A 14,502-nucleotide genomic window follows, 5' to 3' on the forward strand; every position below is an offset into this window, starting at 1 on the left:
ATGTGAAATTCAATGTTAAGAGAGATTAAAAGTTGAAACACAGGTCATTGGTGCAATGTTGGCAGTGCTGGAGTGAGCACTGAAATTGTAATGAGTAAAGATGACACCTTTAAATGCTAGTAAATCAATTTACTGAGTGTGACAGCAAATAAATAATGCTGTCTGCCAGATGGACATGCAGTGAAATTTATAGAACTTGGATGTGAATAGCTAATAGTTTTGTTTCAGAATTTTATGAAGAATGTTTATGTTTGTTGATCATTAGCATGGTTTAAAGGTGATTTATTTGGCTTAAGAAACTAAGGTTCTTGGTAGCAAGTAAATGGGAGCAAACAAATCGTCTGTCTGACTTTGCATACATAATATATGGTCAGTTTCATGGCCATAAAAGATTGCAGTAAGCTTTAGCTCTCTGAGCAGCAGGGATTGGGTGGGATGGATAGGATGGGACAGGCATAGCACTGATCTTCTTTCTGGACTGTTGATTTTTCAGGAAAGGACACCAGTGGGGAGTATGTGTATTGCTTCCTGTACTCAGGTGGGATCCATAATTTCTTATTGGCTCGTTTGAGGGGTAACTGATCAAGATGTAAGGTTGGTTGATAGTAAACCCTAAATCTTGTGGCAGTTTCCATTTCAAACATCTGTCCCAGATGGCTGTTACAGATGGGTGACACAACAGGTTTATCTCTGAGTAATAGCCCGTGGTTTGAATTCATGCAAAGCACTAAAGAGCTGCTGTTCTTTCCAGAACAAGTGCATTCAGACTGGCAGCATTAGGAGCTGATAGCCTTGGAATTCTCAGAAATGTTGAATGTGCATTTAACAGTTACTGTTTCATGAAAGTTGAGTCTTCAGCCGGCATCATGGGCTCATGCACTTGCATAAAGTGCCCTGTGTCTGCTGAACTTCTTATCTTCAACAGAAAACTCGTATGTTAAAGAGAAGCCAGTGATTTCAGTGCATCCATGGGACAGCACCACCTCCTGGAGTGTGTGTGGGGGCAGAGCTGCAAAAGTAAGGTCTGTCAGCTAACATAAGTTATTTGTCTGGCTGCTGAATAATTACTGTGTATTGCGTTATCTCCAGAAATGGATCCCAGGTTGTTCACCCTCTTGGATAAAAATGGAATGACTGCAGCAGGACAGTTCCAGCTGCTGTGTCCCAGGCTATATTTGGTGTCCTTGTGGTGGCTGTTTGGGACTTCCTGGAATGTTCCCGGTGGTGACAGGCACTACAGGCAGGCACCAAATGAAAAGAAACAGTTAAACCCCTCTGATAAGCTTGACACCATGTCACATTATTGATTTGACACAGACCTGTGCCAGTATTTCTGTAATCAACCCTATTGTGGTCTTGTATGGTGAGGTGAAGGATATGTAACCTTATTTGAATTTCAAAGAGCCTGTTAGGGAGCCATCTGATATTTTATAATGTCCTTCCATCTGTTGTACAAGAAGCAGTTCAAACAACACATTTCTCAGATACCAATGGAAAAAAATTACTTTCATACTGTAGACCGTGATGCTGCTGTAGAAGATTTAAGTCAGGAAAGAAAGGTTTGTACTGCATGTAAATTCCAGAAAAATGATTTGGTGTTTAGTGAAAAAATGACCTTGAGCTTCAAGGACAAACTGCCTTCATTGGTATAAATTGTCATAGATTCCTGATCTTCTGTGGTGCTCAGGCAACTAATTCAGTTTGGTGTGGCCCTCAGCTGTTTATATGTTTGTTGTTTCACTGCCTTGGTAAAGGCCATAGTTCTGTCATTTCTGTCCTGGAATGGGATCAGTATTTTGTGTTCTAGTTTCTGTTCTAATTAAGGCAGCTTTGCCTATTTGTCATCGTGTTTTACTTTCCTGGAAGAAAAAAAAAAAAACTTGAAGTTTCTCAGATGGCTCCTGTATAAAAAGTGTAAGAGTAGCTGTGCTGGGGCTTGTGAGTGTTTGTGAAAACGTGGGGTTTTCCTGTTTTGGTTTTCTTTTTGTGCCTGTTCTGTCCAAAACCCCTCCTTGGCCAGTCCTGCTGTCACAGAAATCTCCATGGAGTTTGATTTTACTAGGAGTTGTGCCAGGGTCTGCGTGAGCTTTTCACAGATAGAACCAGTTTTCAAGGTGGGCAGAGATTGTGTTGCTGCAAATGAGATTGTAAAGGTGCAGAACAATTTTCCCCAAAGGAGCACAAAGATCTGTGACAGTTCTGGGAGCAGTAGCTCAGAACAGACAGCCAAGCCCTGGAGAATCTAAACACAATGAGATTTCAGACTTACTCTGCACGCTGCTGGAATTCACTTAGTTTAAATCAGTAGTGACTTGTGACCCTCTGACCAGATCTGCTTCCAGGGCTTCAGATGGACCTGAACCTTTGGATTCTGGCACTGTTAAATTTTCAGACCAACAACTAAACTGTTAGGTTCTGTAGCAAGAACATTTTTTAAAATTTTTTTTCTTTTACAGCTTTTTAAAGCAACAGGCTTTGCTGAGTCCAGTACATCAAAGTTTTTACCAGTTTTTAAGCAAGTTTGGTTTTCCTTGATGATTGGTGATGGCTGCATGTTAAATAAGTTCTTCAGTGATTAAATGAGATTAAGTTTTAGAGCTACTGACCTTTAATAAATTTCAAGGTTCACCAAAGAATTGTATGTTAGGCCCATGGACACACATGTTTTGAAAAGGTCAATTATGACAAGTTTTTTTAAATTTGCATAATTATGCTCACCACAGCACTTGGAATAAAAATAGAAAATGCTTTGTCCTTTTGAAGTATTTTCCTCTCTTCCTGTCTTTAACTTGCTTTTCCTAAATCATTGCAGCATTATTCATTGAAGAGCACAGGGATTGTGGACTGTGCTGGGAGCTGAAGCAGGGCTCTGGGAGGGGATAGGATGGATAGTGAAGAACCTTTTTGCTCTGGCTCTTGTCCAGTGAAGTCAGGAGCTGGGAGAGGCACATGGGCAAGAAGCCTGAATGAGGGCATTGTGGAGCAAGGTAGTTCTGATGTGGAGGAACTCAGATTAAAGGGGTGAAAAGAAACAGAGTGAGGCATAAGGGGCCTCAGGAAGACCAAGATGGGAGAGGAAAATTAGGACAGGGAGCTGTGAATGGGGAAGATCTAAAGACTTGAATCATTGTCCTTGTGGGCGTCTGAGAAGTCACCCTCTTGCAGGAAATGTCATCCTGCTCCACTGATGATCTGAGTGGACAACGTCCTGATCCTGCAGGAGGAGTTTTCAAAAGTGTCCTTCTAAGAACATCAAAGTTAGCAGGAATCTGAAGGGGAGCACAGTTTTGGGGTGTAAGGTATGTTTATGAGGAGCCATGGTGTCATTCCGAGGGCAGGTGCCTTGTTGGTGGGTCACAGCTGTGCTGAAGGAACTGGTTGAGGAAGATGAAGGAGGGTGGGAGAGCCATTGGGAGAGGAAGGAAGTCTTAGCAGCTGAGGCAGTTGTCCTTTGTCCTGGACACTTCTGTGCCTTCTGAGTTGCCCTCAGTAAATTGCTTTAACTAAACTTTCCATGACAGGCCATGGACAGGGTTGCAAGTTGTTGAGCTGTGCTGGGAAGATGTATCCATGAAATGCCTTATAGTAACTTCTAAATTTCCTGAAAATCGTGTCTTGGAAGTCTCAGTTAAAGCATCCAAAAGCAATGGGAGCATTTTACTTACATCTCCTTGTTTTCATTTCCCATTTGTGGCATGGCAGCAATGCTATTATCTTGTCTCACATGGGTCATTAGGGAAGATAACTTGTTTACCTTCAAGATAAAAATTTTGCCTTTAGAATGGGTTTTGAATGATGTGTGACAAATAGGGCTATGGCTTCCCTCTGAAGAGCAAACAGAATAATATGCCATTTGAAAGGAGAAGCAATAGCACGTGGAGTGAGCAGCAGCCAGTCTGTGCCCTTGGTGAGACAGATTATGAAGGGAAACATTTTGGTTGTGTAATTCTAGACCATATACACATGGGAGGGTCAAATTAGTGCTGTTCAGACAGCTTGAATTCTAGCACTTTTTAACTTTGAATGCTACAGTTCCAACTTTAGCATTTATCCTGCTGGGCTGTGCATTAGAGGTGTAAAACATGTTTGCTGCCCTGTGCTCTGAGCAGCACTACCAGTGAAAGGCAAGACTTTTTTCCCTCCTTAAATGACTTAATGTTTTGTGTTGCTCTTCCAACCACAGTTACTTTAGACATTTTACATGCATGGTAGTCAGGCTGGTGAGAAGTAACATGGGAGCTGGCATTAATATTGCAGGGGAGAGCAGATCTGATGATGTATTGCATTATATATGGGCCTCCAGCACCTAAATGCAGGAGGCCTGGAGGCTCACACAAGAAATCTCGAGGGAGCTGAATGATCCAGAGTACTGGAATTGTGATGGTGGTTGTTCAAAGGAGGTTGCAAGGATGGGTTTAATATGAAGGTCACCTGCAAGCTAAAATGGAATATACCCTTGATGCTGCTCTGTGATGAGCAGTGTAGGGTCAGGAGTGTAGGCAGCCCTTTTCTGAGCTGACCTTCTGCCCTGTCAGAGACTCCTGGACTGCTGCTTTCTCCTCAGTGCCCTGGCACCGCTCAGATGAATGGTGGAGCAGGAACTGGCTTTAAACCTCCCTGGATTATGTTGGTTGAAAAGTTTATTCTTTCTCTCTAGCTGTCTCTGGTGTTTGGTGGTGTAATGTCAGGAGCAGAGTGGCTGCTGTGGTGCTGTGCACAGTGAAATTGCTGTGCTGTGCTGGGTGTAGTTTCAGAGCCCCCAGGGAGGATAAGCTCTGTTGGAAATCCACATTTACATATGTGTGAAGATGCTCAACAGAATCCCTTGAAGTGTTGTGTTTTCTTAGTGGGACTGTCTTGATCACCTTTAAAATTCAGAATAGTTATTACTCTTTGCTTTTCTGTGAGAAGGCTCTGTTGGTTTGGTTCACGGAAGATTCTTGGGGCTGGGAAAAGCTCTGGTGGATTTTGTTCCTTCTGCCTGTATGCATGGCCACCCTTCCCCAAACCTGCTGGAGCAGCAGTGGGTACTCTCTTACAAAAGGGGTCATTTGGTGGTTGTTACGTATTTCCTGTAGAATAGGAGAGTGGCTACTGAGAAAGCAATTTAAAACAGAAATCAAAAGAATGCTGGGCAATTCAGATATACTTTTTCTTCCTCACATTTCATTGCAAGGCAAGAGTAAGTGCTAAGAAAGCAAAGGAGCTGTCAGGGACAGCATGTGCTGCCCACCCTGTGCTACATGGCAGCAACAAAGAATATCATTCCTGCCTTTTTTAATGATTCACTTTACAGGAGGAGAGGGTAGGCTGTCATGTCATTCTCCTTCCAAAATGCTGTAGGCAAATGGTTTTCAGTTCATTTCCTGACATTTTTCACATAAAGCACGATTTGCTGTAGGGGTTGTTAAAACCTCTTGGAAACAGTGGATCCAGGTACTCATTTGCAAAAACGAGGCAGAACAGATTCAACCCTTGTCATCCGTGTAAAATCAGGAAGAATTACAGAGGTCAAACGGCTTCAAAGCTGCTTTTAGACAGTGTCTGCTTGTAGCCAAGTTCATGATCCTTCTTAAGAAAGGAAAACCTTGGAAATCTCTGCCTGCTGTGCACTGTGGGAGCAAGAGCAGTCAATTTGTGTGAGATAATGTATATTGGGAGTTTCTAAGGCAGACTCAAGTCGATTTTAGAAGGGAAGGCTGAAAAAAGTTTAATATAAATGACTTGCCTTTGAATACTTTATGTTGTCTCCTCTTGGGGCAGGCCAGTTGTCTTGGGTGAGGAATTCCTCTCCTAACTTCCCTGTTCATCCCTGTGCTGCTGCTGCTGCAGGAGATCTCACTCACCCTCCAGAAGCAGGGGGCTTAGCTTCCAGATCCTGCCTGGAAGATTGACAAGCACCATCCAGAGCCATGAAGTAGATGGAGGTCAGAGTGGAAGTTTAGTCTTGACAGGAGAAAGGAGAGTTAATTGAGGGAGACTGGAGAGGCTAGAAATGGACGAATGACTCTTCCTCATGCTGTAGAAAGAAAGAAGCCTCTGCAGGAGCTAAACTGCTTTAAATTTCAAAAGATGAATATGATCAAAACAATTCTCCTTCCCTGCAACTGGCTGTGACATCAGATGGTTTCTGCTCCTCTGATGCCTGCTGTTCCCAGCTGGTTCAGCTCCTCCTGCTCTGGGACAGGCACTTTCCACCTCTGCAGTCCCCTCAGATCCTGCTGCTGGTTCTCTTTCAAAGCAGTGTGGAGTATTCCATCCCAGGAGGAGGCAGAGACATGTCATTAAGGAGCTTTGAGAAAGGCAGGTAGGCACAGAGAATGTGCCTGTTTGTGTGTCAGTGGAGGAAATCCTGACAGCCTCACGGCCAGAGTTGGTTACAGGTGGGTTGCAGAAGGGAGCCGTGGCACCAGTGGGAAATGGTTTGGGCCACTGAGCTCCAGTTGGTGTCTGGCTGTTTGTGGTGTCCCTCTGGGCTCAGCTGTGGTCCAGTGCCCTTTAACAACAGCTGGGGGCTCAGGTGGACAGAGGGCTGCCCAGGAGTCAGCAGTGTGCCAGGCAGCAAAGGAATTCGCTGGAATGCTGTGAGGGCAAGGCCAGGAATCCTGCTCCTCTGCCAAGGCCCTGCCAGCCTGAGTGCTCAGTGTCCCTGACCCAGCACAGGGACCAGAGCAGGTCCAGTAACACCACTGAGGTGCTCAGAGCTGCAGCAGGGGCCAAGCCCTTCTCAGAGGTGCACTGGGACAGGAGAAGGGACAGCAGGCACAAGTTGGAGCATGAGAAATTCTGGCTGGGTGAAACAGGAAAAAATTGCCATGAATTGATCGAACTCCAGAACCAGATCCTGGAGAAGGACTGACATCTGTGGTGGTGGTGTCCTTGCTGGGCAGAGCACCTTGCTTTGGGCAGGAGGTTGGATGAGAGACCTCCAGAGGTTCTGCCCACTGCGTGGTTCAGCAGTGCTAGCAGGAGACCAGCTCCTTCACTCACAGGCACTAGCGTGTCATCAGCCATGAATCATTTAGTTGTTGAACTTTTTATCCAATTTCACTTTCCCAGTGCCCCTTCTTGGGGAGGATTCTGTGTTTTGTGGGGTTTTTTTATTACTCCAGACAGGTTTAGTGCTAAAATATTTCTTTAGATATTTTTTTAAGCAAGGTGGCCTCTGGCTGCAGTTAGTGTCCAGTTGGAGAGAACTGACAGCATTATATAGCAACACTAAAGCAAATCATTCTACCTTATAGCATTATTACCTTGATCTGAAAATTTCCCCAGGCTGCAATTTGTCACTAATATTGCTTTCAGCTAAACTTATCCATACAAAAAAAAAAAAAAAAAGAAAAAAAAAAAAAAAAAAAAAAAAAAAAAAAAGAAAAAAGGAGTTAATAGAGCTGCAGTTCTGTAGTTGCCAACACCATTTTTTTGGGGATGAGTTATTGCTTAGTACATTTTACTGACCAAGCTTATAGAGTTCTTGGACCTTGAAAAATGATGCAGTGGTTTATCATGGACTCCATAAATTGTGGGACTATATAGCAGCAATATGTTAGACTCCTCCACCATAAGAAAGGAGGGTGTCTCTGAAACACAGTATATCCATATTGTACTGCTGTGAACGCGTGGTTGTGACTGCCAGCAGCAGAACTGATGGAATGATATGAGCTTCACTGCTGCTTTTGTGCTTTTGCTTGTTTTATGCCATACTTAACGTAATTTGAATGCTGTGACAGTGACAGTGACAGTGATATACTATAATATAATTCCACCTGAGACAATGCAGCTGGAATTAATAAGCTGGAGAGACAAGGCTGAGGTATTTTGTCATCAGCTGGCATTTGGTTTTTTCTTTTCCTGCTGGGAGTGCTAGCAAACCCAGTGAGGGGAGCAAGGTGTCCAGCCCAGCTGATGCTTTGGGTCAGTGCAGGGAGCACAGGCAGGCACTGTGTGCCCACCCAGTGCTGCAATAAAGGTTGGACCAGCATCAGACCTGATGCCTGCAAGCTGCAGATGGAATTGCCACTGACCAGCTGAGGCTGCTGTGGTGAGAGGTGTGTCTTGCATCTGCACCCAAATCCCCTCGTCATGCTGTGCTGCCTCTTAACTTTCTGTCACAGGAGACCTCAGAGTGAGAGTTCCTTAGTTGGTGATAGTTTTTGGTGCAGGAGTCAGAAAGAGTCTTGCTGGTGCAGCCTAGTGGATCTTATCTGGGTATTTGACCCTGAAGGAACAAATTAAATATCAGGGGAAAAAAAAAAAGGTTTGGGTGAGGAGCTTTAAAACTCCTGACTCATCTCTTGAATTGTACCTTGGAGCTAACAATAGCCACTAGAAAGTGAGTGGAGAGTCTACACTGTTGTTTTCATGCCAGAGAGAAATGAGTTACCAACTGCTGACAGAAAAGAGGCTTCTCACTCTTCTTTTGTGCCAAAGTACAGCTATTGATGAAGGCTGATCCTGAAGTGCCCCAGAACTCTGATGATCCTGTGATTCCTAACTGGGGCCTTGTTGTGTCCTGCATCCACCTGTGAATCAAAAATACACTTAACCCACCCAGAAAGTCAGGCAGGACAGGAGCACTGCGTTCTCCAGCCTCACTTCTCGTTAAAGAAGCAGACCACAGTTAAATTCATATATTGCAATAGCTTTGGCCACAACTGAACTGCTGCTGGAAAGCTGAATTGAACTCTTGTGCTTTTCTGGATGTGAGAATGCAGCTCAGATTGTGAAGAGACTGGTGTGGAGCTGTTTTTATAGCCTTGTAAAATTAAACTTTGTGTGCAATTGGCCCATAATGTTAACTCAGCTCTACTGGCAGGTATTTTTGGTTTTTTAAATAGCCAAGGAAATAAAGTTATAAAATCAGCCGTTACTCATGTTTTGCGAGGGATTTTGGATTTGTTTTTCTTTTTAAAGTTTGTTGCTTAATTTAAAGGAGTGTGAAAGAGACTAGCAAGAGAAATTAATTGACATGAGGAACTATAGCAGACTTTAAATTAGTAGTTTCTCTAGTCAGTAACACATTTTAAAATGTGTGAAAATACCTGCGTGCACAAATAGTCTATGATGACTTGTCAAAGAGCTAGGCTGGGAGGAACTGTACTCATATCAAGTTGCAGTCTTAGACTAATCCACATATTGAATAAATTTTTAAATTAATTGTCTGTGGCCTGTTAAAAATACAGGAAAATGGGCAAGTATATGGGGGGAGGAAAGGAAAAAAATCAGTATGGATAATGCTTTGTTCTGTGTACAGAAGCAGTCTGAATAAAAGCAGAATAATGGCCTTTTTTTGACATCAGCTGCATGGGGGTTTTGGTTGGCAGTGCAATAATAACAGCTGTCAGGCACTACTGTGATACAATTTGATGCTTTTCTTTGAAATCTTCTAGCTGAGATTTCTCTAAAGCAAATTGTGATTTTTAGTATCTACTGGATGTACTCTAACTGACCTAAAGGTACTTGGTACTGCCTGAAAATTTGACTCTTCAGGGGTGCCAGGTTAGGCACCCAAGGTCATTGCTGCCTTTTGGGGAAGAAAATGTATACCTTTTTCATTCTTACATATATTGATCTTGGCTGTTGAAGTATAAAACTTCAGGCTTCTTTTTCCTGGTATTTTTTCCGTGTTTTCATGCATTTCCATAGGGAAAATGCCAAGCAGTCCCTTCATTGACCTGTTCCTCTGCAAATGAATGCCATTAATACATCCCAGTTCACTCCCTATCAATGGGAAAGCTGTAATACAATTTTTATCTGCCAAATGCCTCATTCTGTTTGTTTTAAATATCACTTTCTTTCAGTTGCATTTTAAACAGCTGTTTTCTGAATCCCTCCACGAATAGCAATTACGGTTTATAATGATGATCTTTGTCATTTAAGTTTTTAACTAGTGGTTTGATTTCCTGCTCTCAGCAGTGTAAAGCTGAGCTAGCTCAGTTGGACCTGTGATGGCATAAAACTGGCGTTGGTGAGTAGAAAAGTCACGTATTTTGGTTTAGGTGATGGAGATTTTGCACATATCCAGGCATCTGGAATGATACTCCTGCACCCCAAACTACTGTGTTTTGTATTTTATGTATTGTGTCTTCTGCAAAAGATTCAAGTCCTGCCTTCCCCTACAGCTATAGCTGGAGGAAATTCTCATCCACTTCTGTCCTCCAAGAGCCTTTCAGATCCACTGCCTCGTGATGGTGGCTGCAGTGCTCCTCCTGCTCTGACTTGGCTCTCAATGATATTTCACAGGCAGAGAAATTAGAGAAGGTCCTTATTTGCCTTGTGCCTAGAGGCTGCTTATTGTTCTGTAGGTTTGTGCTCTTCAGCTGCTTGTATTTCACACTACTCTAGTGTGACATTCTAGTTCTCAGGCCTATTTAGTTTTGTTTTTGCCTCCAAGGGATATGTGGCAATGTCTTAAACCAGCTTTGCTTCTGGAAAAATCACAGTGTGGAACAGAAGCTTGGAGCACTGAGTGTGTCCACCTACATTGTTGTTTGTTTGTTCCAGCCTGAGGTGGTTGTGACACTGAGATTTTCTCAGGTTTTTTTCTCAGGTGAAGGGGGTTTCAAAACTTAGCCATGCCAAAGATCAGTTTGGGCTGTGTGTGCCATTTTAAACCAAATTTAAACCTAAAAAACTGCCTGCTGCGAGGCTCTCATTTGTCAAGGCCTGCAGGTTTTTTTTTAGTTAAGGGAGTTTTGTATTGGTAGAGGAGAAGATATGTTGAATTCTTTTTGTTTCATCTGATGCTTGGTTAAGTCTCTAAAGCCTTAATCCCCATTATGGTTTACTTCTGGTATCATAAATTGTAAAACTTCCATGAATGTTTGCGCCTTTTCTTTGCAATTTTTGGAATGACCTTCTCCACTTAACTTCTCTCCTGTGCTTATGTGATATTCAGAACTAGAATTCGGATTACCCAAATTGAATAAAGCCATTCCCTATTAAACAATTGTTAAATAGATTAGATTCCCCATATAAACTTTCCTACTAAGCCAAGCCTGTCTCAAGCCTTGAGTAATTCTCCAGAGATGTTGGCATTTGGGTGAGGTTTGCAGGGCTCAGGAGTCCAGTGCAAGTTTTCTGTCTACAGACATATATGAACAGTGATGAATTAGCCGTGTTTTGTCTCCGAGCCAAGAAACAGAATTTATTGCTGAAAGACCATTTTTTTTTTCTGTCTAACAATAAAATGATTTTCTGAACATTTAGGCAGAGCAGTTTTTGATTAAAAATAGTTTTGCCAGTGCTATGGTAGTTGAATTATGAGCTGTGGGCATCGGAGATTAAATACTTGTTGCGGGGAGCTCTCTGGAACTGAGCCTGTGAAAAGGGTGCATTATGCTGCAAATTTATTAAATATTGATTTCTGTAACAGTCTACAGGCACTAATGATTTTTCTAATATGGTGGTAAATAATATGAAAGAGATTAATATCTCTACAGAAAAAGTAATTGCTAATATGTTTAAACAACATACAAGTTACACTTGTGGATGCTGAGGAAGATTCAACTTTGGCCTCTTGTTGAGTATCACAGGTTGGGCAGGGTTGGAAAGGACCACTGGAGGCCACCTGGTCCGACCTCCTCGCTCAAGCAGGGAGCACATTACTCAGGGCTGTGTCCAGATGGCTTTTGAGTATCTCCAAGGAAGCGTCCAAAACTCTTGGGTTTCACTTCTTTTTTCACCCAGTGATACACTACACTACTGTCTGTCACACCTTTGTGACTTGTAATTCTTCTCTCAGTGCTGGAAGTCAACATGGGCTGAAGTTAAAGGCTGTGTCTCCCTGGGCTCTGTGCCAGGCGACCCCCTGGCCAGGATTCAAACCCTCTCGTACAGATCTCAAACCCTCTTAATCGGGTCCCAGTCCTCTCTGCTGAGGTCTGTGACCTTCCAGGGTGTCCAAAGGAATGTCCTGGACTCCAACACAAAACCACCTAGGTCATCTTGTCACCCACCTTGGATGTATGCTGCTGGAGCTCCCACTGTTCCCTGAGGTCTGTGATCTGCGCTGGGTGTTTGGCTTTGGAGGAATCAAGGCATGCTCTTGACAGAGCTGGCATCCTTCTACATCACCCTGGGGCTTCCTGGCAGCCTGCTCTGAGGCAGCTCAGCTCAGTTTACCCTCTGTAGCAAAGCTGTTGCTTGCACCAGGGGTGGTTTCTTTACAATGACTTGAAGAAGTTGTTCCTGCAAAACGTTTGCTCTCAGCATTCATTATGGAATTGCCTCTCCACAGAGATTAGCAATTTGATTTTGTCGTTACTTTTTCAGTCAGTGTAAATATTTTAGAGCAATAACTTCCTCCAGAAGAATGAAGGAAATGGATTTGGTTGTCTTAATTTTGTGTTGAGGGAAACACAATTTTCAGGCATTATCCTTAAGCATCGCTTAGATAACCATGTGAGGCACTTTTTTACTTGCTGCTTCACTCTTTGCATGAAACAAAATTCATGCTCTTCTACAGACTTCATCTTTAAATTTCATGAGGTGGTGTGACATCAGGCCCTTAGTTCACTGAAAATGTGCAGGCAGCTTTGTTTACAGCTTGGGAATTTGTTTTACATTTTGGGAGATTCATGTAGCATCAGGGATGGGACTGCTCCTGGCGCGTGTGTGAACTCTTGTTGGTAGTAAATGAACTAGAAGTGATGCTGTGTTTGTGGAGGGGAAAGCAGAGGTACAATTTGGGCTTTGGTTTCTGAAATACCAGCTCTGTGATGTCTGACCTAAGAAAATGTACACCATTGTGGCCTCAAAGTCACAAGAAGCAGCGTTTGTTAAAGAGCACAAAATGCTTGTGAGAAGCTCATGCAAAGGAGGAGGCTGGGGGAAGGAAGCTGCCTGACAGAAATGTTCATTCCTAAGTGTACGCATGTCTTGGTGAAAACGTGTCACCCCTGGGGCATGTGGACACTGTCCTTGTGACCAAACTCAAGGCACACAGACATACAATCCATTGTCCCTTCCCAACCTTAGACATTTATTTGCTTTTATGATTTTTTTGCTAAGGTATCTCAAGGATATTTGTAGTACATTATTTTTTTATTGCATTCCTCTTTATTCTCCGTGCTGCAATAACATCAAAGCCTTGCAAGGCCTGTAAAAAAAGGATGGCAGAGGATATTGGCATTCAGGAGCAGTGCCTAAAGCCCCTCCGGGTGGAAGCTCAAATGTTGGCTATTGCAGGCCTGCCTGAGGCTGCCATGGTGTGTTCCAGCTCTGCTGGAAACTGTCCTCCTGGGATGGCTGGAGTCATCCCATTACTGATTTATGGCTGAAGCAGCCAGCACACAGTTGCTGGCCTGCTGTTTCTGAGTGTGTTAATACCTTCGTGAAAGGTGAGGATGCTGTAAGTAGGTGTCAGACAAGCTGTTTGGGTTTTGTATAACTAATGAAGCAATTAAAAAAAAAAAAAAAAAAGGGCAACAAAAGCACCCAAAAGCACCCAAATACAAAAGATACCAAAGAGTTTGAGATGAGGAGACTGCTCGGGAAGCTCTCACTGTTGTTAAGGTCAGCTAAGTGCAGCAGATCCTGGAGAGGTTTGGTGACGTTTCAGAGCCAGATCCTTTCAGTTGTGCTCTGAAAGCAAGTGGCATATGGCACTTCTAACATTCTAGTGGCAATAAAGATGATGACTGGGTTTCTATTAAGATCACTCTGTTTTTGAAGGCTCAGAATGAAAAACTCCCCATCCCAACCTTCAGCCCTCTTTAGCTGTAAGATGTGTTCATACTGCAATCACACAGCTCGTGACCACATTACAAAGCTACTTTAAAGTCAAGTAACTTTGCTGTTGCCTGAATATTTAATCAACTTTTTGGCTGGATTTTACTGCAAGCCTCAGATTCCATAATGTAAGCCATTTGTGCTCTAGATGTACCTATGGGAAAGAAAAAGGAGAAAAGAAAAAGGGACACAGAAAGCCATTTTTCCACCTTTTATATCCCAGCTAAGCTTGAAACTAGCAGAGTCATTAAGCGTAATGCCAAGTGTCTGGTGTGTGAGCAAATGTGTAATAATTGTATTTTGGATCCAGCAGTGTTTTAGAGCAAACTGTGTATAATTTCCAGCAGTTAGTCTTGCAAAGTGGTTTCCTTTTTTTGGTTCCTTTATCTTCAAGTAATATCTGCATAATAAAATCGCAAAGTCAACTCATGCTTTGCACGTACTTAAATTATGTTATGTACTAAGTAACTAAAGCAAACAAAGCTAGCAGAAGATAGTTGTCTGTCTAAAAGGGATTTAGCTGGTACTGGTCTGGTCCTTATCATTCTCTTCAAGGCCCTACACTCTTTGTGGTCATCTTAAGAAGTTGCCTTTAGTGTCAGATTGGTGTTAAAATTGTTCATTTCAAAGGTATGGTCAGAAGCAAAATTGTTAAAGCTGGTGAGCCCTGATTTATAGCAAATTTGTTTGTCTTCTCATTCTTTACAAGGTTGTTTTGTTTTTTTTACTGATGTATAACTGTTTAGTTTTGGAATGTCTCCTTCACCATAG

At 42.8% G+C, this 14,502-nt stretch overlaps 1 protein-coding gene across 1 annotated transcript in view; it reads left to right on the plus strand.

Moving 5' to 3' along the window:
* Positions 1–14,502, plus strand: part of TEDC1 (tubulin epsilon and delta complex 1) — a 66,382-nt gene that overhangs the window by 27,370 nt on the left and 24,510 nt on the right. The gene's annotated exons all lie outside the window — the stretch shown is intronic.

The sequence above is a fragment of the Sylvia atricapilla genome, chromosome 9 (assembly GCF_009819655.1).
Source record: "Sylvia atricapilla isolate bSylAtr1 chromosome 9, bSylAtr1.pri, whole genome shotgun sequence".
Lineage (NCBI taxonomy): Eukaryota > Metazoa > Chordata > Aves > Passeriformes > Sylviidae > Sylvia > Sylvia atricapilla.